Source organism: Sus scrofa, chromosome 7 (genome assembly GCF_054392235.1).
Source record: "Sus scrofa isolate SSC_HxYL_T2T_F1_AM1 chromosome 7, Sscrofa_HxYL_maternal_Yorkshire_Landrace_v2.0, whole genome shotgun sequence".
Lineage (NCBI taxonomy): Eukaryota > Metazoa > Chordata > Mammalia > Artiodactyla > Suidae > Sus > Sus scrofa.
The window spans coordinates 127,270,282-127,290,386 of NC_139389.1; the positions used below are offsets into that span (position 1 = coordinate 127,270,282).

The 20,105-nt window shown below is 51.6% G+C and overlaps 1 pseudogene; it reads right to left on the bottom strand.

Annotated features, from left to right (window-relative positions):
- Window positions 1-9,093: 9,093 nt before the first annotated feature.
- LOC100521203 (large ribosomal subunit protein eL32-like) lies at window positions 9,094-11,229 on the bottom strand (annotated as a pseudogene).
- Window positions 11,230-20,105: the final 8,876 nt, after the last annotated feature.

Here is a 20,105-nt window from a genome sequence, read left to right on the forward strand (position 1 = left end):
GTATAGTTCCCAAATATATGCGCATCTCTCTCTGAGCTTCCTCTTTGCATCATTGGTGATTCACCAGTGGCCTCGCAGTTTCTCAATATTCAACGGCATGAGATACCGCTCTGTGCTCTCCCTTTTCTCAGTTGATTTTGCTATTCACAGACTTTTGTTCTTTAAAATAAGTTCACTGAGTCCCTCAACAAACCCAGATGAAATGAAGATTGAGACTGAGTTGGATTTATGGATTAATTTGGAGATGTGTGACATCTTTTTAATGTTAGGTGACCATATCAAAAGCATAAAATAGATCTGCATTTGGGTGTGGGGGTCTTCTTTTAAGTCTCTTAATATAGTAAAAGGAAAAGTTTTTTTCATGAAGGTCATATGCTTTCTTTTCAGGTTACTTTCTAGACACTTTATAGGTTTGCTGCTCTTAAGCATGGTATATTTCTTTTTTTTTTTAATTGTTTTTTTCTGTCTATTGTTCCAGTGGAAAAATCCATTGACTTTTTAAGTGGTTTTGTGTTGGGAAACTTGCGGAGTTTATTAGTTCCACTACACCTGCGTGGGCCATTAAGGACCAAGGTGTGATAACACAGCCAGTTGCTTCCTGTCCAGGAGAGGTTCTCCTTGAACCCAACTCCTTTCTTCTCACATCTATGGCCCCTTTCTGGTCCAGGTCACTTATGTCTGCCTCCCCAAGAAGTCCTCATCTGCAGAAGTCACATTGTATCCTGCTCCTGGAGGTAACTTGGGTGGCAGCACCATCTGGGAGCTTGTGAGAAATGCAGAGTCCCAGGCCTCTCCCCCAAACCAACTGGTATCTTTTTTCCTTTTTTTAAACCACTTTTTAAAATTGAAGTATTGTTAATTTACAATGTGTGATAGTTTCAGGTATATAGCAAGATGATTTATATATATATTTATATTCATATATGTGTACACACACATACACACATATATTCTTTTTCAGATTTTTTTTTTTGCCCTTTTTTTTTAGGGTTGCACCCGAGGCATTTGTAATTTCCCAGGCTAGGGGTTGCCTTGGAGCTACCGCCACAGCCACAGCAATGCCAGATCTGAGTGCATCTGCGAACTACACCATAGCTGATGCAATGCTGAATTCTTAACCCACTGAGCGAGGCCAAGGATCAAACCTGCATCCTAGTGGATACTAGTTGGGTTCATTACCACTGAGCCATGACAGGAACTCCAGATTCTTCTCCACTATAGGTTATTACAAGGTAGTGAATATCGTTCCCTGTGCTCTACAGTAAGTCCTTTTCATTTACCTATTTTAGTTAGTAGTGTGTATATGCTAATCCCAAACCCCCGATTTCTCTCCACCTCCCCCCTTGCCCACTATGCCCTTTGGTAACCATACGTTCATTTGTATAGTTTTTTAGATTCCACGTATAAGTGATCACCCAGAGGTGATCATGTGTGTTGAATGACGGGAAGGTCTGGCACAGAGCTGGCATCTAGGATGCGCTCGAGAAACAGAAGTTATTATTTTTACTTATCCCTTTGGTTTTGAAGCACATGCTATACTCTCTTTCCCTTTTATCTTAAGTGACAAAGAGGGAAGCCAAGCAGCCTTTGAAAATAAATGTTTATTACAAATTTTACTGCCATGAAAGACGCACAGCACACAGATAACAAATAGTAAAATGTACCATACTCCTTATTGTAAATTCTACAATGCCAGTTCATTCTCAAAGAAGACCTTCGATTGCTCTTTTTTTTTTTTCTCTTTTCTTTTTTAGGGCTGCACCCTTGGCATATGGAAGTTCCCATAGTTAGGGGTCGATTCGTAGCTACAGCTGCCAGCCTACACCACAGCTCACAGCAACACCAGATCCTTAACCCACTGAGTGAGGCCAGGGATCGAACTTGCCTCCTCATGGATACCAGTCTGATTCGTTTTTGCTGCACCATGACGGGAACTCCTCATTGATTGCTCTTGAGCTCTATATTCATAGCCAACGCATGCTTGCCATGGAAGGAGGGCACTTCCAACAGGAGTGCTGGCTGATGTTTTCATTCATGTTAACAAGACAAAAGCAAAATGACGTAGATTTCACTAGTTCATGAGCAACATGAGCAGCTTCTCTGCTGATTCAGATAATACTTTTCAAAGTCCTGGAGAAGCGTTCTACAATTCGAGGAGCTGTTTCTAACATAACAGCTGAGAGAAGACACACTTTAAGTTTATTCTGCATATTTTCTCCAGTCTAAACAGTCACCACCACAACATACATTAAGCCCTGACGTGCTGCCCATGTCCATTTCCTGGGTGTAAATATTCCCATCCTGGCTGCTTTCACGCCGTCAAAGGGATGTCACGTGAACATCGAGCTGGGAAGAGATGGCGATAACCCTTCATTATCTGCCCTTCTATTAGATTATAGCAAACATCTAGTGAATTAATCAGGAAGTGGTGAGTTTTGAGTATTTATTATGGCTTTTTAAAATTTTTAAATTTTGTTTTTTAGAGCCGTTGGGGCTTCCCAGCAAGACTGAGCAGAAAGAACAGAGAGTTCCCATATACCCCTATCCCCACACCTGTACACCCCCCCCACTATCAACAACCGCCCCCAAGGGGGTGCCTGTTACTGTCGATGAACCTGCACTGACACGTCACCAAAAGTCACCCAAAGTTCATAATTTGCACACTTACACTGGGGCTCGCTCTGGGGGCTGCACATTCTGTGGGCGTGGACCATGGGGGATGACATTCCTTTATCATTGCAGTATCAGGCAGTGTCGTTTCACCATTACCTTTATTATTTATGTATTTATTTATTTTATTTTATTTTATTTTATTTTGTCTTTTTGCCTTTTCTGGGGCTGCTCCCACGGCATATGGAGGTTCCCAGGCTAGGGGCCCAATCGAAGCTGTAGCTGCCGGCCTACACCAGAGCCACAGCAACGCAGGATCCGAGCCGCGTCTGTGACCTACACCACAGCTCACAGCAATGCCAGATCCTCAACCCACCGAGCAAGGCCAGGGATCGAACCCGCAACCCCATGGTTCCCAGTCGGATTCGTTAACCACTGTGCCACAACGGGAACTCCTGTATTTATTTATTTTCTTTCTATGCCCACACCTGCGGCATATGGGGAGTTCCAGGGCTAGGGGTCAAAATGGAGCTACAGCTTCCAGCCTACATCACAGCCACAGCAACCCCAAATCCAAATGCATCTGCAAACTCTGCCACTGCTTGTGGCAATGTCAAATCCTTAGCCCACTGAGCGAGGCCAGGGATCGAACCCACATCCTCACAGACACTATGTTGGGTTCTTAACCTTCTGGGCCGCAACGGGAACTCTACCTTTATTTTTCAGGTGGAGTTATAGTTTTAACGTAAACTGATAAAACTATAAGTTTACATACTTTAATTTCTAATGAGAGCTCTGTTTATTGACCTACTTGTAAAATTCTTTTTTTTTTTTTTTTTTTTTTGTCTTTTTACCTTTCTTTAGGGCCGTTCCTGCAGCATATGGAGGTTCCCAGGCTAGGGATTGAACCAGAGCTGCAGCCACCAGCCCATGCCAGAGCCACAGCAACGCGGGATCCGAGCCATGTCTGCGACCTACACCACAGCTCACAGCAATGCCGGATCCTCAACCCACCGAACAAGGCCAGGGATCAAACCTGCAACCTCATGGTTCCTAGTTGGATTTGTCTCCACTGAGCCATGACAGGAACTCCCTACTCGTAAAATTCTTGACGTTTTAACAGTTGGTTCCCGGGGGCCAGTGTCTGCTGCCTCTAGTCCATCCCTGCAGTTGGGCATCCAGAGAGAGACTGAGGTCCCTGGGCCTCCCCTATAAGGCCACCTAGTGCCTTCCAGGCAAAGCCAGACAGACTCTGGGTAGCTCTGAACTCAGAAGACCCGCTTGGTCACTGGGTGGGGCCAGATGTCACCTTCCCTCCCTGTTCCTACCCAAAGCATGTGGGGCCAGAGCGCCCAGCCACCAGGCCCCTGTTGGGACTGCCTGGTTTGAGAACGGGCACAAGACCTAGGCGCCCACAGGGCAGCTGAGCCAGATGAGCCACAGTAAGGGTGGCACCTCCAACCTTGAACCCTGCAGGCTACAGCTGTTGGAGTTGCTACAGTCATGCTTCTGGATGGGAGGCCTGGAGAAGTTTACAATAAAAATCAAAAACGATTTTCCTTAGAGGAGGAATCATTTAATTGGAGAGCCCTGGACTAAAGTTTCTCTGTTCACAGGCTTAACTAGAGCGGCTATTATTTTTATTGGCCTCCGGAGAGATTTACATAGGGCACGCTGCCTGAAAGAGACAGCCCTGGGAGCTGAACCTGGATGGGCTCAGAAGGGAGCCTCCTGGAAGCTCGGAGGTCCTGGGCCCACGGAGCCAAGGGCTGGGGCTTCAGGGACAGCGGGTCTGTGGGGATGGACCCTCCCAGGACAGGAAGATTCGCTCCACAGTCCAGGGAAGCACGGAAGAGGCACCGACCCAGTTATTTATTTAACAAACACTCATGAAGCACTTGCAATGACCGGAGAGTGTGCCAAACACTTTGAAAACAATACATTTAAATGTCATCAACCAGGTGCTAGGAAACCCCTTTTAGAGATGAGTAAATTGAGGCCTCGAAAGGATTTTTTTTTCCTTTTTAGGGCCACACCCACAGTTTATGGAAGTTTCCAGCCTAGGGGTCGAATCTGAGCTGCAGCTGCCAGCCTATGCCACAGCCACAGAAACTCCAGATCAATGCCGCAACTTACAGCAATTCCAGATCCTAAGCGAGGCCAGGGATCAAACCCACATCCTCCTGGATACTAGTTGGGTTCTTAACTCCCTGAACCACAATGGGAACTCCAAGGACCTGGGAGGACAAGTGAGGATTTAAACCCAGGCAGTCTGGCTCCAGAGTGTGCACACTTGGCTACGATGCCATCAGGAACATGGCCAAGAACACAGAGTGGCAGGAACTTACCGGCAGCTCCGTTCGTCTGGTGTGATGGGTGTGAGCCCGGGTGGGGGTGGGGGGAGGGGGGGTGAGGCCCAGGTTCTGAGCATGTGCACTCACACGTGCATACACGAACAGCTGTGCGTGTGTGTGCACACCACACCCATGGATGGAAGCACCTGTGTGCAGGGCACACATGAAGACACACATCAGCACATCCACACGTGCGCACGTGCACACGCAATCACATGCTGGTGCACACACGCTTTATCTGGACCCTGAGGGCAGTGGCAGGTCCTTGACACAGGAGATTGTCCCCTTCAGATTAGTGCTCTAGAAAGCTCCCTCTAGTCAGGGGCTCGTGGGGAGGTCCCTCCCCTCTGCACCCCCACGTCCTCATCTGAAAATTGGGGGAGCTGGTTTCCTATCGTGAATGGGAAACGTCCTTGTAAATGGTGGAGGCGTGTGAGCCCTGCTTTCAAAAGTCCACAGACTTGTCAAGAGAGGACAATGTAACAGTCACCCACTTAGCTCTCAATATGTCACCTATGTCACCTGGAGGGCAGTGGTGGTGGTGGTGGTGGTGTGCGTGTGTGTGTGTGTGTGTGTGTGTGTGTGTGTGTAGAGCAAAAGAAGAAACTACGACCCCCCCAAAAAATGTAAGAAAAAAAGCCCAGCTTCCCCCAGCAAGTTGACAGCTGAGCGGGGACTTGAACCCAGACTGCCTGAAATCCTCATGCTTCCTGCCTAATGTCTGGCTTCTCCCAGGCCACTCGTCTCCTCAGAGCGTCTGGCCTCCCCATCCCAGGGCCAGGGCCAGTGGACACTAGCGGCCCTCATAGGATAGCCACCCACCAGCCAGTAACCACCAGCAACCCGCTCGACTTTGATAAAAGTTGATATGGGAGTTCCCATTGTTCTCAGTGGGTTAAGAACCTGACTAGTATCCATGAGGATATGGGTTTGATCCCCGGCCTTGCTTACGATCGAGAGTTCAATCCCTTGTCTTGCTCAGCGGATTAAGAATTTGGAGTTGCCGTGAGCTGTGGTGTAGGTCGCAGATGCGGCTCGGATCCCGCGTTGCTGTCGCTGTGGTGTGGGCCAGCAGTCGCAGCTCTGATTCGACCCCTAGCCTGGGAACTTCCATAGGCCACAGATGCAGGCTTAAAAAGAATACATTTTGTAAAATAATAAATAAATAAATAAAAGGTTGACATGCCCTCTTCACAGCCTGAAAGTTGTCGCAGGTCTTTGTCCCCTCCCCCTTCCTGCACCCTTTCCTAACTTTCCTTCCGATCCAGCACCTATCCCTGCGGAGGGAACTGTGGACCTTGGAACAAGGGAGGAAGCTTGGAAGAGTCTGGGATGCCTGGCCTCCGTCTTCCTAGCTGGAAAATGGGTGTGAAATGATCGTTAACCCGATAGAAAACAAGAAGCCAGTGCTGGGTAAGAGGACATGATAAGTGCCAGGAAGGAAAAAGGAAGGGCAGGGACCAGACAGAGCCCTCTGGGGACAGTTGTGCACAGGGGGCCCCTGGACCTTCATTTAACTGCTTCCAAGAAAGAGTGCCAGCTGGTCCAGAGAGCAGCCGGAGGCGACGGATGCAACCTTTCCATTCACAAATCCGTCTGCTCATGGGGAGCAGCAGAAAATGGAGAGAAATGAATAAAAAGGCCTGTGGTATTGAAAGACCGGGACTTGAGCCCCTGCTCTGCCCATCCCTCGCTGGCCAACCTCACCAGCATCACACAGCCTCTCTGAGCCTCAGTTCCCGGTCCAGGACATGGAGATACTTACAGCTACTGCTGAGCTCCGTCGACGGCTGCGCCCCGTGGAAAGGCCGGCCCCAGAGCAGACGTTCAATCCACAGCGGGTCCCGGAGGCCAGGAACGCGCTGGGCGAGGCCTCGGGAAAACGCCAGACTGCCCGCAGGGAGGGAGCGCTCCCAGCCCTCCTTCCAGGGCCCCGGGGCTTCGCTCACCTCTCCGAAAATTAAATTAAAGCTCAACAGTAGTGCCTTTGTGGCTTACACATTATAGGCCTCGCCGGCGAATAGTCTTAATATCCACCGCTGACAGGATGGAATTAGCTGCATTTTTTTGGTTGGGGTCTTTATTTCTCGCTCTAGCGTTCCTTCTCCCCCTGGGGGTGTCAGCTGGTGTCTAATCCCATCCTGGAAGCACTGGGCCACTCTGAAGTAGGGCGAGCCGAGGCCTTGGCCAGGAACGGACCAAGGTGAGCGCTTCTGGGGGGGGGGAGAATGTTCTGGGGCTCCCCTCCCCGCCCCCACCCTGGGTTGGCCAAGGCAGGTTCTGCAGGCACAAGAGAATCAATGAAGAATTATCGTTAAGCCTCCTGATCATTATCCTCATTAGAGGTAACCGGAGCTTGCCTGGCCTGAACGCAGCTCTAAACCCCACTAAGACGGGCCGCGCTCGGGAAGAATACGCCGGATGTAATTTAATAATCCTGGAAACAAGTCCACACTCTCTTTTGTCTTTGGCCCAAAGGAGAGGTAATTCCTGACCCAGCCCGAGCAGTGGAACCGCGCCGACTGGAGAGAAAGGCCTAGGTCGGGTGACGAGGACTTGGTGGGATTTGGGGGCTGTGCTCTGCTTCTCCTAAATGGAACCACCTCCTGTGCCTCCACACCGCCAGCAAGGCCTCTGCTGGACCCTTAGAACCTTCCAGAACCTTCACGTGCATTAGAGAATGGGGCCCCATTCTTCAGGTCCATGCAGCCCTGTGCCGAGGTGGCACGGCAAGCAGAGAGGAGGCTGGATTTCAACTACTTTGCCTGCCTCTGCACCCCCTGGCGGGCTCCCCTGCCACCCCCTCGCACACAGCGCCTTACAGTTTATAAAGCACTCAATTTGCATCCTTCCAGCTCTTTGGATTCTCCCACAATTCTCAGAGAGGAGGGTGGGATTATAGGGCCATTTCACAAATGGGAAACTTGAAGCTCAGAGGTGGGAAATGACTTAAACCCCAGAGGGCCGGACCAAGGCTGGGTCTGGAACGCAAGCCTTCCCACTCCAAATCCAGGCAAGTCTGGAACCCTCAGACTTAAAGGATTGGAGTCTTAACCCTCAGTAACTCAGATGATGACTGCATTTGGAGACAGGGCCTTTCACGAGGTTTTATTACATTAAAATGAGGTCATGGGAGTGGGAGCTGATCCAATATGACTGGGCATCTTTTTTTTTTTTTTTTTTTTTGTCTTTTTAGGGCCGCCCCTGCAGTATGGAGGTTCCCAGGCTAGGGGTCAAATGGAAGCTGTAGCTGCCGACCTACGCCACAGTCACAGCCACGCCAGGTAGGAACAGAGTCTGTGACCTATACCACAGCTCACAGCAATGCCAGATCCTTAACCCACTGAGCCAGGCCAGGGATCAAACCCGCATCCTCACAGATACTAGTCACATTCTTAACCTGCATGTCTGTATTTTCAGCATATGTATACAATTCTAGTTCTTTTTATCAACCTATGCTTAATGATGAATATACAAAAAAAAAAGGCATTTCCCCTGAGTTTTCTTTTCTAGAAACCTATTAAGATGCCTTGAAAAGAAGTTAAATTACTATAATATTTGCCATATTTTGAGCTTGATATATTCAATATTCCCCTTTAAAATGTTTTGATGTAGAAATTGGCACAGCATTGTAATCAACTATATGTTAATTAAAAAATATAAAAAAATAAAATGGTTTTTTGTTTTGTTTTTGTATTTTAGGGGCCACACCCATGGTATATGGAGGTTCCCAGGCTAGGGGTCAAATCAGAGGTACAGCTGCCAGCCTACACCACAGCCACAGCCACACCAGATCTGAGCCACATCTTTGATCTACGCTACAATTCACAGCAACGCTGCATCCCTAACCCACTGAGCAAGGCCAGAGATAGAACCTATGTCCTCACGGATACTAGTCAGATTCCTTTCCACTGAGCCACGACGAGAACTCCAAAAATCAAATTTTTTTTTTCAAGTTTCATGGTTTTATTAAAACAGATACAATGTGCACACAAGCCCGCTATTCATTTCAAGACGGGATCTGAGCCACAGATGACACAGCTTGTGGCAACGCTGGATCCTTAACTCACTGAGGCCAGGGATCAAACCAGCATCCTCGTGGATACTAGTTGGAATCTTAACCTGCTGTCTATTCATTTTCTTCACTGCATAGCCTGGAGTTGGGATTGGTGACCCGATGGCCAGCTGGGCCACTCGCTCCACAATGGCTTTGCAGTCCTTGGAAGAGACATCGTGAGCAATCTGAGCACAGTAAGATTCGTTGCACATGGGCAGCACTTCAGGCTTCTTTACACTGTGTACCAGAAACTTCCGGAAGCCACTGGGCAGCATGTGCTTTGTTTTCTTGTTGCACCTGTAACCAACGTTGGGCATCAAGATCTGGCCCTCGAACCTTCTACGCGCCCTGTGGTCAACGCCTCGGGGTTTCTGCCAGTTCCGCCTAATTTCGACATATCGGTCTAACTGGTGCCAGATGAATTTCTTAGTGCTCTTTTTGACAATCTTGGGCTTCACGAGGGGTCTGAGGGCAGGAGATGGCTGCCACCTCCAGAGGCAGCACCGAGGAAGCAAAAATAAAATGTATTGGGGCTTACTTGTTAGACCCTGGAATTAGGCAGAAATCCTGAAAATCGAAAACATTTTAATTTTCAGCACCACCCACTTTCCTTGCATCCATGCCTGCTCATCCCTCTTATGTGGGTGTGTCCCCCAGGCGTGGCACGGGCTGGTTGGTACACAGCAGGTGCATGACAAAGGCTGATGAATTCCCAGGCCTTGGTCCAGATGGCCGGGTCCTGGCCTGTTTGGGCGAGTCCCCCGGCATCAGCCCCACTCGGAGAGGGCCGGCCCTTGACTTCACCGCCCCTGCCCTTCCCTCTGGTATCTGTTTCTCACCTGGGAGTTGGGGCTCTGGCTGGGGAGGTGGACGTTGAGGTCAGCAGAGCTGAAGCCTTTTCTAGAGCGGTGTGGGGGGATGGGGTAGGGAGTCCCAGCCCGCAGCCACAGCCAAACCCAGAGAGCTCACCCAACTCGGGCAGCCTGGGCCAGCCTTGGCTACACCTGGCTCCCCAGTGTGTGGCGCATGTACCCAGGAACGTGGCCCGCAGGGATGGCGGCCCAAGCAGAATCCCGCTCAAGGAAGTAGATCAGTGTCTCCCCTGGAGACATTTGTGACTTGGAGCTGGGGTGGCGGGGCTGCAGGAGAGAGCGGGCGCAGCCTGGAGAAGCAGTGAAAGGAGCTCCATTTTCCAATGAAATTGAAGGTGAACAAGTGCCCTAGGCAGGGATCAGCCTTGCACTTGGCACTGTCTCAGCAGCCCTCTGCTCCATCCTCTAGGCTCCTGGGACCTGAAATTCCACAGACCAGCTACGTGACCTTGGCCAAGCCCCCTCCTGCCTGAATGACTGAGAGAGGCAGGAAAAGCCAAGTGAGTTCCTTGTTCCCGCCCTACCCCCCCGCCCTCCTGGATGCCAGCAGCATGAGTGGGCTGGCAGGTCTCTGCGGGAGGCCGTGGAGAGGGCCAGCCATTCAGGGAACCAAAGGAGGGTGGGCGACTCTCCTGAAGATGAAAGCAGAAAGCAAGGAGATTTGGGGAGATGCTCGCCTTCCCAAGCAGCCTGCCCGGAATGTGCTGACGGGGTGGGATCCTGTCTCCTCAGTGCCAAGGCCCCTCCGCCCACTCTTAATAAAAGCAGTGTCTGTACTGGGGACCAGAGGGCCCTTCCTTCCTGCTTGGGCCCTGGACCATACCTGAGATGTATAAACAAGGCCGGAGCTGCAGACTATTGAATTAGGCCGCTTCTGGCATGGCTGTCGTTGGCAGAGCGGTTCCTCTGTGATTGTTATCAGCCATAATCGAATCTGGAGAGTGGCCGGAATGCTAATACCTTCCCCAGCAGCGTGTCCTTCTGCGGACACAGGCGAGCCATCCCCCCTCCCCTATCGAGTCTCTGCGGCGGCTCCAATCCAGCACTGTCTTGTTTCTGCAAGGCAGCTCCCCAGGCCAGCGCTGTCAAGGGCCCAGCCCATCAAGCGATGTCATCCTGTGTCGCAGGACAGAGCCTCCTACCCCAGCACCAGGCTTTGGGTCTGAAAGCCGGTGAGAAGCGACAGGGATGGATTGTGGCCCTTGCCCTGGCCCTGCTAGAAGGGTACACAGGTGACTGCTAGGTGGGCAGGGTGGCAGGGGCGGATGGCCACCATCTCCAGGTGACTGTGCTGGCGGGGGGGTGGGGGCAGGGGCGACAAGAAAGGCTGGCTCATGCTTCACGCTCAGCAGGGCCTGGGGTCCTCCCCAAGCACCCTGAGCTCAGCGGGGCCCTAGGCCCAGGGCCTCAGCCGTGAGGGGGCGGATTGTTGGGGCCCACGCACAGGCTTCAGGGGCACCTTGACCCACAAGAGCTTACGCCGGGGACAGGGGAGGCTGGCGGATTGCGGGAAACACAAAATCTAACAAGTGAACAAGAGGATTTCAGCTGTAGGTGCTCTGAAGGCCATACGAGGAGGGGACGCGATAGACAGTGGGCGGGGGGCGGGGGAGGCCGAGGAGGTTGGATGGATGAGTGAATGAGCATCACCGCTCAAAGTCAAGGGCGACCAGTACATTTCCCGTCCCTTGCTGACTGATGAGGCCACTGGTGGAGTGGCTCAGAGCCCACCCCCCCACACCCGTGTCCCAGCCCCAGCACACGCTCCCCTCGTGTTGGGCAAGTCCCTTAACACCCTTGGGCCTTAGGCCCCTCTCTCCTCATCTATGAAATGGGGGTGGACTTTGTCACCTGTTTCATGGGCTTGGGGCACGTGTGTATTTACCACTCCAGTCACTTAGGTTGGTACCATAGGTACCAAGCTCCACAAAGGTGCTGTGTTGGGCTTATTGCTGGTGCCTGCATTGAGAAGGATTCTGTGGCCACACGGGGCTCAACAGGGCTGGGGTCCCCGGAGGAGAAGGGGACGCGTTCAATTCCACCCTCCCATCCCCTCTCAGTGACCGGCTCCATGGGGAGTTTCCTGCTGTAGAAACCCCTGGTCTCAGCTCTGATCAAACCTCCCGCCCTCCTTCAGCTCCCTAGACCCCCGCCATCCATTCTTCCCCTCACCCACAGTGGGTGGCAGCTCATGGGAAAGATGTGTGGCTGGAGAGGTTGGGAAGCCTGCCTGGAAGAAGCGATGCTCAAGCTGGATTTAGGAGGGTAGGGAGGGTTCGGCCAAAGAGGAAGCGCATTCTGGGTAGACGGTGAGGACCAGGAGGTGAGGACCAGGCTAGCCTCCCCCAGGGAGGGGTGGGGGAGAAGGCTGGCGAGGGGACCGAGGCAGAGGAAGTTCATCCAAGGAGGTCCCTGCACTTGGAACAGCCTGCCCCATTCTCCTCGTGCAGTCAACACCCCTCTTCCCTTCAAGACCACGTTCAAAGCCCTGTAACTCAGGCTTCTTCTTGCCCCTCCTCTTGGCATCATAGCCCTGCAGTCGGTGAAACCACACAGCCCAGTCTTGGACACCAGAGTTTAAGCCCTGGCTTTGCAGCCTCCAGATCCATGTGACTGCAGAGCCTCAGCTTCCTGATCCGCAAAATGGGAACAGTAATACCAGTACCCTCCTCATATGGGGATTCACTGCAATGATGGACACAGCCCAGAGCCTGGACTATAATAATCGGTTAGTGATGTTCCTTGGTGGCTCAGTGGGCTAAGGATTTGGCGTTATCACTGCTGTGACTCTGGCCACTGCTGTGGCTCAAGTTCGATCCCTGGTCTGGGAACTTGCACCTGCCGTGGGCATGGCCAAAAGAAATTATTGGTTAGTGATAACACCCCTAGTCACCCCTGTATTATATATCATTTATGCACTGACAGCTCCCTGCCCCACCCCCATGCCTGGCACAGCACCACAGGCCCCCAGAAGGATGGCTAATGGGCTGAAACTCTCCGTGTGCCTTGTGCAGCATCGTTTTAAAGTCCTTTCACCTCTGTTAGTCCATTTTCTTCCTCCAACGTGACCCCACGAGGTGGGCAGGGCATCAGGCACCTTTCAAGGGAGGGGGAAAATCCCAGGCTGCTCACCTTGACCCTGAGACATCTGCTTGCCCCCCAGCTGATGCTCGGGCTGCAAGATCTAAGCCTCATGAGGCGAGAGGCAGAATGGAAACACTTCAAAGCGAGGAAGGGAAGATATAAAATGTTACCGGGTGACTCTTCACCATCCCAAAGCTGGGTCCACACGGTGACAGGTTACCTGGCAGGGTGGCAGACTGAGTGTGAATGGCAGGGACAAGCCTGGAGGGAACCGAGTCCAAAGACAGAACAGACTATTTGGACCAGAACTCCCACTGGGCCAGCGGGCTCAGAGGATTTGTGCATCAGGAAGAGGCTTCTGAAGACCTGCTTTGAGGAACTGGACATGCTTCCCACTCTGAAGCTCATGGAGTCCCCACCAAACTCCCTAAGACGTTATCACTGTCCCCAATTTACAGATGAGAAGACTGAGGCTCAGGGGGATTAAGCAACCCAGCCGGACCACCCTGTTCATCATGGGCAATGAGCAAGGGCTTCAGCCAGGACCTGTCTTTCTCCACTTTTCCCATCACTGTAGACACCTCAAGAAGGCTGCAGCAGAGTTCCCATTGTGGCTCAGCAGTTAACAAATCTGACTGACAACCATGAGGACTTGGGTTTGATCCCTGGCCTCTCTCAGTGGGTTAAGGATCTGGTATTGCCATGAGCTGTGGTGTAGGTCACAGACGTGTTGCTGTGGCCCTGGCGTAGGCTGGTGGCTACAGCTCCAATTGGACCCCTAGCCTGGGAACCTCCATATACCGCAGATGCAGCCCTAAAAAGACAAAAGAAAAAAAAAAAAGGCTGTTGCTATGACAAACCCAGAAGCAGTCCATGGGCCTGTGTCCAACCCTCCATTCTGCTGGCAGTGGGATTGTAAATCGTGCATGTATGGGGCACTTTCTACGTTACAGAGCACTTTCACACACAAGAAACCTCTGGCTGCCACCTCCACCCATAATGATTTCCATCCTGGAGTCTTTGCACAAACAAAGAATGCCATCTGCCTTCAGAGTTGAGTCTGAAAGCACAGAGCCCTCGTGGCCTCTATAAAGCTCCCAAGACCCTCAAGTCTGCCCATTCCATGACCAAGAAGGACGGGGATGCAAGTCTGCCCTAAATTCATCCCATTCCTTTAAGGAGGTCTCACGGGGCCAATGACTGTGTCACTTCGACATGTCATAGTTGTAAAAGGTCATTCCTGGGCACACATCTGCTCGTGCCTGAAACACCTGCCGGGGCTACCCATGTCCCAGCCTCAGGACTGGGTGCCAGCCCAGCCAGGGTTCCCACCAGAGTTCCTGGGGCTCACAGGTCAGGGGTAAGGGAGGGGTGATCCATGGCAGCCAGCGGTGTGTACAGAACTGTGTGACAAGGACAGCGATGTGATTAAGGGAGAAAGCTGTTCTGGGCTGACCCCATTAGATGCCTCCACGGCACGGCCACTGGCCCAAACCCTTAAAAGCCATATTTGAGTCTCACAGCTCTCTCTGCAGCAGGGAATTTTTTTTCTTTTTTCTTTCTTTTTTTTTTTGGCCACCCTGTGCCATCCGATCCGAGCCACACTTTTGACCTATGCCACAGCTGTAACAACACCAGATCCTTAACCCCCTGTGCCAGACCAGGGATCGAAGAGACACCGCCGATCCCACTGCACCACCGCAGGAGCCTCAGGGATTGTTCGTTCCCATTTTCCAGAAGAGAAAACTCAGGCTCAGAGAGGTTAAGTCACTTACCCAAGTCACACAGCTGATAATGCACAGAGCCAGTGCTCCAGTGAGGGATCCCTGGACCTTAAGCCTAGGGCCCTTTTCTTAGACCTTCGCTGCCTTACATAGGTCCCCCCTGACAATTACTCAGCAGGGGAAAAATGCAGAGTTGGCATTTAAAAGCATGATGCCATAGAGGAGGGTGCCTGTAACCAAAAGGAGAGTCTTTTTCCATTTTGGAGGGATCCCAGCCCACCCTGCAAATGACGCAGACACATCTGGGAAGTTAATCGGCACGTGATGAAGCCGTGACAAGGCTCGTCTGCAGAACGCATGTCCTGTCAATCCGTGTTTAGCAATGTCATCACACCCAGGTTTTAACAGCCACTGACAATAAAAACAAGCCCCAGCAAAGGGTGGCTGTGTGCGTGGGTGCACACACACGTGTGTGCTCGCACGCCTGCGCATGCGTGCGGCTCCACGCCTGCTCCCGGTGACAGGGTCAGCGAAGAATTTTCTGTGACTAATTAGGTTTTAACTTTCCAGAGAGAAAGTGGACATTGGCAGCCTCTTGTCTAAGAGTGAAACCAAGTTTGAACTAGAGTGAACTTAATTTCCTTTGCACTGAAAGGAAAGAAAGATTAATGAAATATCCCCAAATCCATCCTGTTAGTTTTTATTAAATCAGCAAATGAAATTTAACCTCCAATTCTGTTATAGCGTCCTTTCCTGTAGATTGGGTTTCAACGAGCCTGAGTGAAATCGACGCCCTCCTCTAAAACAACTTTTCGATATGAAAATTGCATTATTGCCGTCAACATCGGGTTACCTGCGGAACAAGCCACTTGGAAAACAATTATGTCCACAAAGAGCGGAATGACACGTATGCTGTGCCTCAAATTTACAAGAGCCACAATGTTCCGATTATGGCATCTCTGCAAGGCTCTTGCTGGCTGCTTCGCCAAATGCTGATAAAGAAAAGTCAGTGGAATGTGATGCCACAGCAGCTGCCATACTTTCATCTCCAAACAGGGTTGGGAAAGGGAGGGAGCGGACGGGCGGAAATGATCTTTTTGCACCTACTGTGCGTGGCTTTCTCCCTGTATTGTTCTCATGAGGCTTCAAGGCAGCTGTTCCTGCCCATTATAAGGATGAGGACAGTGAAGTCTCCGAAAGTCACTGTGGCCCCATGAGAGGGGATGCTAAGGCCATTTTATAGATTTCCAGAGACGGGAGGAACTAGTCCAAGGTCATGGAGAGTAAGTGGCCGGGCTGGAGGTAAGAGCCTAGGCTTCTGTCTCAGAGTCCAGGGCAATCCTTTTCATGAAGTGCATCCACAGGAGGCCACCCAGCCTGTCTGGCCTCTTATGTCCTTGGGGCCCTGTAGGGAGGAGAGGAGGATTTTTTTTTTTTTTTTTTCTTTTTCAGCCACCCTGCGGTGTACAGAGTTCCAGGGCCAGGGATCAGATCTGAGCTGCAGTTTTGACCTACACTGTGGTTGCAGCAATGCTGGATCCTTTTCCACACACTGTGCCGGGCCAGGGATGGAACCCACACCCTGGCGCTGCAGAGACGCCCCTGATCCTGTTGAGCCACAGCGGGAACTCTGGGGAGAACATTCTTAGGGCTGCCTCACAAATGGTTTTCAGGTGAGTGGCACAGAAAAGCCTGCTGTCATGGGATAGCAGGAAAAAGTACAAAGCAAGGAGAGGTAACTGGGGAGGGGTGGGAACGGACTTTTTATTTCTGCAGGATTGAGGGAGGCATGATTCCCCATGGGCCTGTGGGAACAAGGGTCAGAGCTGCACTTCCTCTGCGGCTAGAGAAACTACCAGACTCAGATCTCAGTTCAGAAGATGTTCCGTCAGTCCAGTCTGCTGTCAGAGGGATGCCTGCCTTGGGGAGAGAGGAGATGCTGGTCCCTGGCGGAGAGTGAGTGGAGAGAAACTGGCCACTGGGTGGTGATGGGGCTGCAGTCCGGCTTGTCATTCTGGGACTCTGCGGCTCAGGAAACTTCGCGTCCACATGTCCTCCATGGCACAGCTCGCTGAGGCTACCATGGGGCCAGCAATGCTGTCCTGCCAATTTACTGCCGGTGGGCAGGCCCTTGGCATCTGGGAACCTCAGTGATCTCATCTGGAAAATGGGAACGATGATAACTTTCTTGCTTGCTAGGCTGTCCGACCTCAGGATTAAATGAGAGAGTGAGTGCTCGCACTTAAGGCACTACCAGGCACACAGTAAATACTCAATAAATGCTGACTATGATTTGTAGACTTTTTCCTCTTCAAAACATGAAAATTCTTGCAAAGCTCTAGACTTGGAAACCTGAACACCCATGCGTCGCTCAAGGGCCCCCAGAAACCTGTTCTCAGGGGAGGCTGACACACATGAGAACACACATTCAAATGGGACCCCGCAGGTTTCCAAGCGCCCACATTTCGGGCCCCATCGCAACTCTATTAGCTGCGTAAAATATTCGAGGCAATAGCCAAGAAGGAGGCCCCTCTGCCAGGGTTCCCCCAGCCCGTCCTCTGGAATTGATTACTCGGAGCCTTTCAGAAACGCAGGAATAAAACGATGCCAGGGCGGATGGACAAACTGGGGAGGACTCATGTTTCTAATCCAGCAGCAGCTCCTCCCACCCCGGAAGAAAGTCGTCTCCAGTTTTTAGTAAACTTAACTTGACAATCGTCAAAGAGAATCAAACAGCTCAGAAACGAAGCCTTTAAAAGATGTCAGAAGAAGTCAGAATCGGTAGAAATCTACCATGCGCCCCACGCGCCCCTCCCCTGAATTAGTATTTAAATCTTTCAGGACCGGGCTCCAGGGGCTGGATTATTTGACTCGCTGGTGAGAATATGCTTAGAAACTGGCACTCGTGTTTATTTGGGATATTACGACCTCATCTCTTTAGGGTAATCCCGCGCCTTAATCGAAGGGTTACTGGGAAGACACCAGTTAGAAGCCCCGGCTGTATCCCTTCCCACCCAAATCCCCCAATAGGAGGGGAGAATCCTCTGGTAGGTAAATAAGTAGCAGAAGGTGCTGCTCTGTCCTCTGCAGGCGGAGGGGTGCGAGCGGGCCCAGACCACCAGCAGGCTGAGGGGGCATCCACCACCCCCTCGCATTATCAGAAAGGCATCCCCAGCTAAGTGGATTCCCTCCCCGCCCCCCCCCGCTGCTCATTAACAGCTCTCGCTGGGGGCTTCTCTCCACACAAAGCCTCTTGACAGCACAAGGATTTAGCAAAGAATAGGCGGAGGTGCATCCCGGTCGGGACGGGGGGAGGATGCTTCTCAGCCCTGAAACAATGGGGACCAGATTCCTGGGTCCAGTTCCCACGGGGGATGGAGGAGGCAAAATGCGTGTGTGTCGATCATCTCCACGTGCGGAGCGCGTGCTGGGCAATTTATCAACGCTCTTTAATTTCGCTGAAAGACCCCCTCCCGTATCTCCGCCCTGCGCGAGCCTGACGACCCCATCTCTGATCCAGAGCCTCAGATTTCCTTCTCACCACCCGCCTCTGCCCCGAGGCGGGAGGTGAGGTCAGGGACAAGTGCAGGAGGATATGGGGATAGTATTTGCCTATGAGGACACACCCCTCTGTCCACAGTTCCCATCAGCCTGTGCGGCTCCGAGAGGGGGATTCCTTGTGGCCAAAGGCTGCCTAAGGGTGTTACCTGGGACCTCAAGCTGTCCACCTCATCTTTTGCTGTTTCCCTTCTAGCCATGGAACAGAATGTCTGGAGTCTCCTTGGGTTGGGAATTTTCATTCTGAATACTGAGGAACTGATCTGGTTGAAACCCACTCCATGAGCTGGGAAAGCTATGGGGCCGAAAACGGTGTCACTGCCTGGCTGTCTGGGCGAAATAGATGGGTCGCTGGATGTCTCTGGCCACTGCCCCCTCATCTGTGAGGCTGGATAATAACCTGCTCCCCGGGGCCAGAGGACTGTGCAGGGCTGGCTACCGGCAGTGTCCCCACATGTTCACAGCATGTGGCTGGAACTCAGGAATGACTTTCCTTTCTTCTCCTGTGAGTTGAGGTCAACGAACGTTCTGGAAAGGTTTTAACCATGAAGCCTTAGGGAAGGCAGTTTTCTTGCTCGGACGGAGACAGAATCCCCTCTTTCAAACAGTTTTCTGACTTTGTAAAAAATGACCTGGCCCAGTATTAACTGCATATACTGTGTCCCAGCAAAGGGGACCTTAAATATTTAAGGATCCTGGGGAGCTAAGTATGAGTCTGGGGTAGTGGCTCAAGACTGCTGCTCTGTGACCTTGGAGCGGGGCCCTGACCTCCACCTTCTCTTTTCAAACGTGAAAGCCCTGGACTAAAGCCACCCATTTCCAAAAGGCTCTGCGGAGATCACACACACAGGGCGACCCATGACGGCCAGGGTGGATGTCAGCCACAGCAGCAGAATATAACCGAGAGGTCAGTAGAGGACCTAGAAGCCTCCTGGTGCATGTGATAAGCTTTGGTACTGCTTGTGTGAGGGGACCAAGGGTCAGATGTCCTGAGCAATAGGCCTGGTCCTGTTGCTGAACTGCCTTTGACCACAGCCAGCGCACCCTCTCTGGGCCTTTGGTTCTCCTCTCCCCTTGAGGCTGGTATTGAATGGGATGGTCCATTTCTAAGAATCTGTCTCTTGCAGGTGGCCAGACTGCATCCTAGAGACCCCTGGTCACTCCCACACCCAGACAAGCATCCTCAAGTTGGGTGACCAGCTCTATACCGTCTCTAGGGGGCCTCACCATCAGATGGTTCTATCCTGAGCTCCATTTATGGGCTTTCTGCTTAGAATATATGGCAAGAACAGACTCATAAGGGAATTTTCTAGTAAGTGGATTCTAGCCACAACGTCTAGGCCAGTGACCAGGGTGACATGAGCTTCCTAGAGCCACCATGATAAGACCATGATTGTCAGACAAGTCCCCCTCCCGCCATGTAGTGACCCATTTCATGGCATGTCCTTTGAAACCCTCTCCAGGAAGGTGCCACTGAGCAGTAGAAAGAAGCAAGACTTTGCTGTTCAGATCCCAGTTATACCCTTTGCTCATTGTCTCTGACCTTGGGCCAGCCTCCTAGCCTCCTGAGCCTCATTTTTCTACCAAGTGCACTGGGGAGAATGGCACCTCCTCTTTAGGTTGTTGGAAGGATTGATTGGTGGAAAATGCACAGTGAGATGTAGCCACAGAAAGTGGAAGGATGGGGCGGGCTCCACCAGTTGAACTTCCTCCTCTGACCCGCCATTACTCTGAGGTCCTCGGTAGAGTGGTTTGATCTTGGCCACGGTGGGGATCCATGCTGGTCTCCCACTTCACCCTTTCATCAAGGGCTTTTATTGAGCACCTACCATGTACGCTGCCAGAT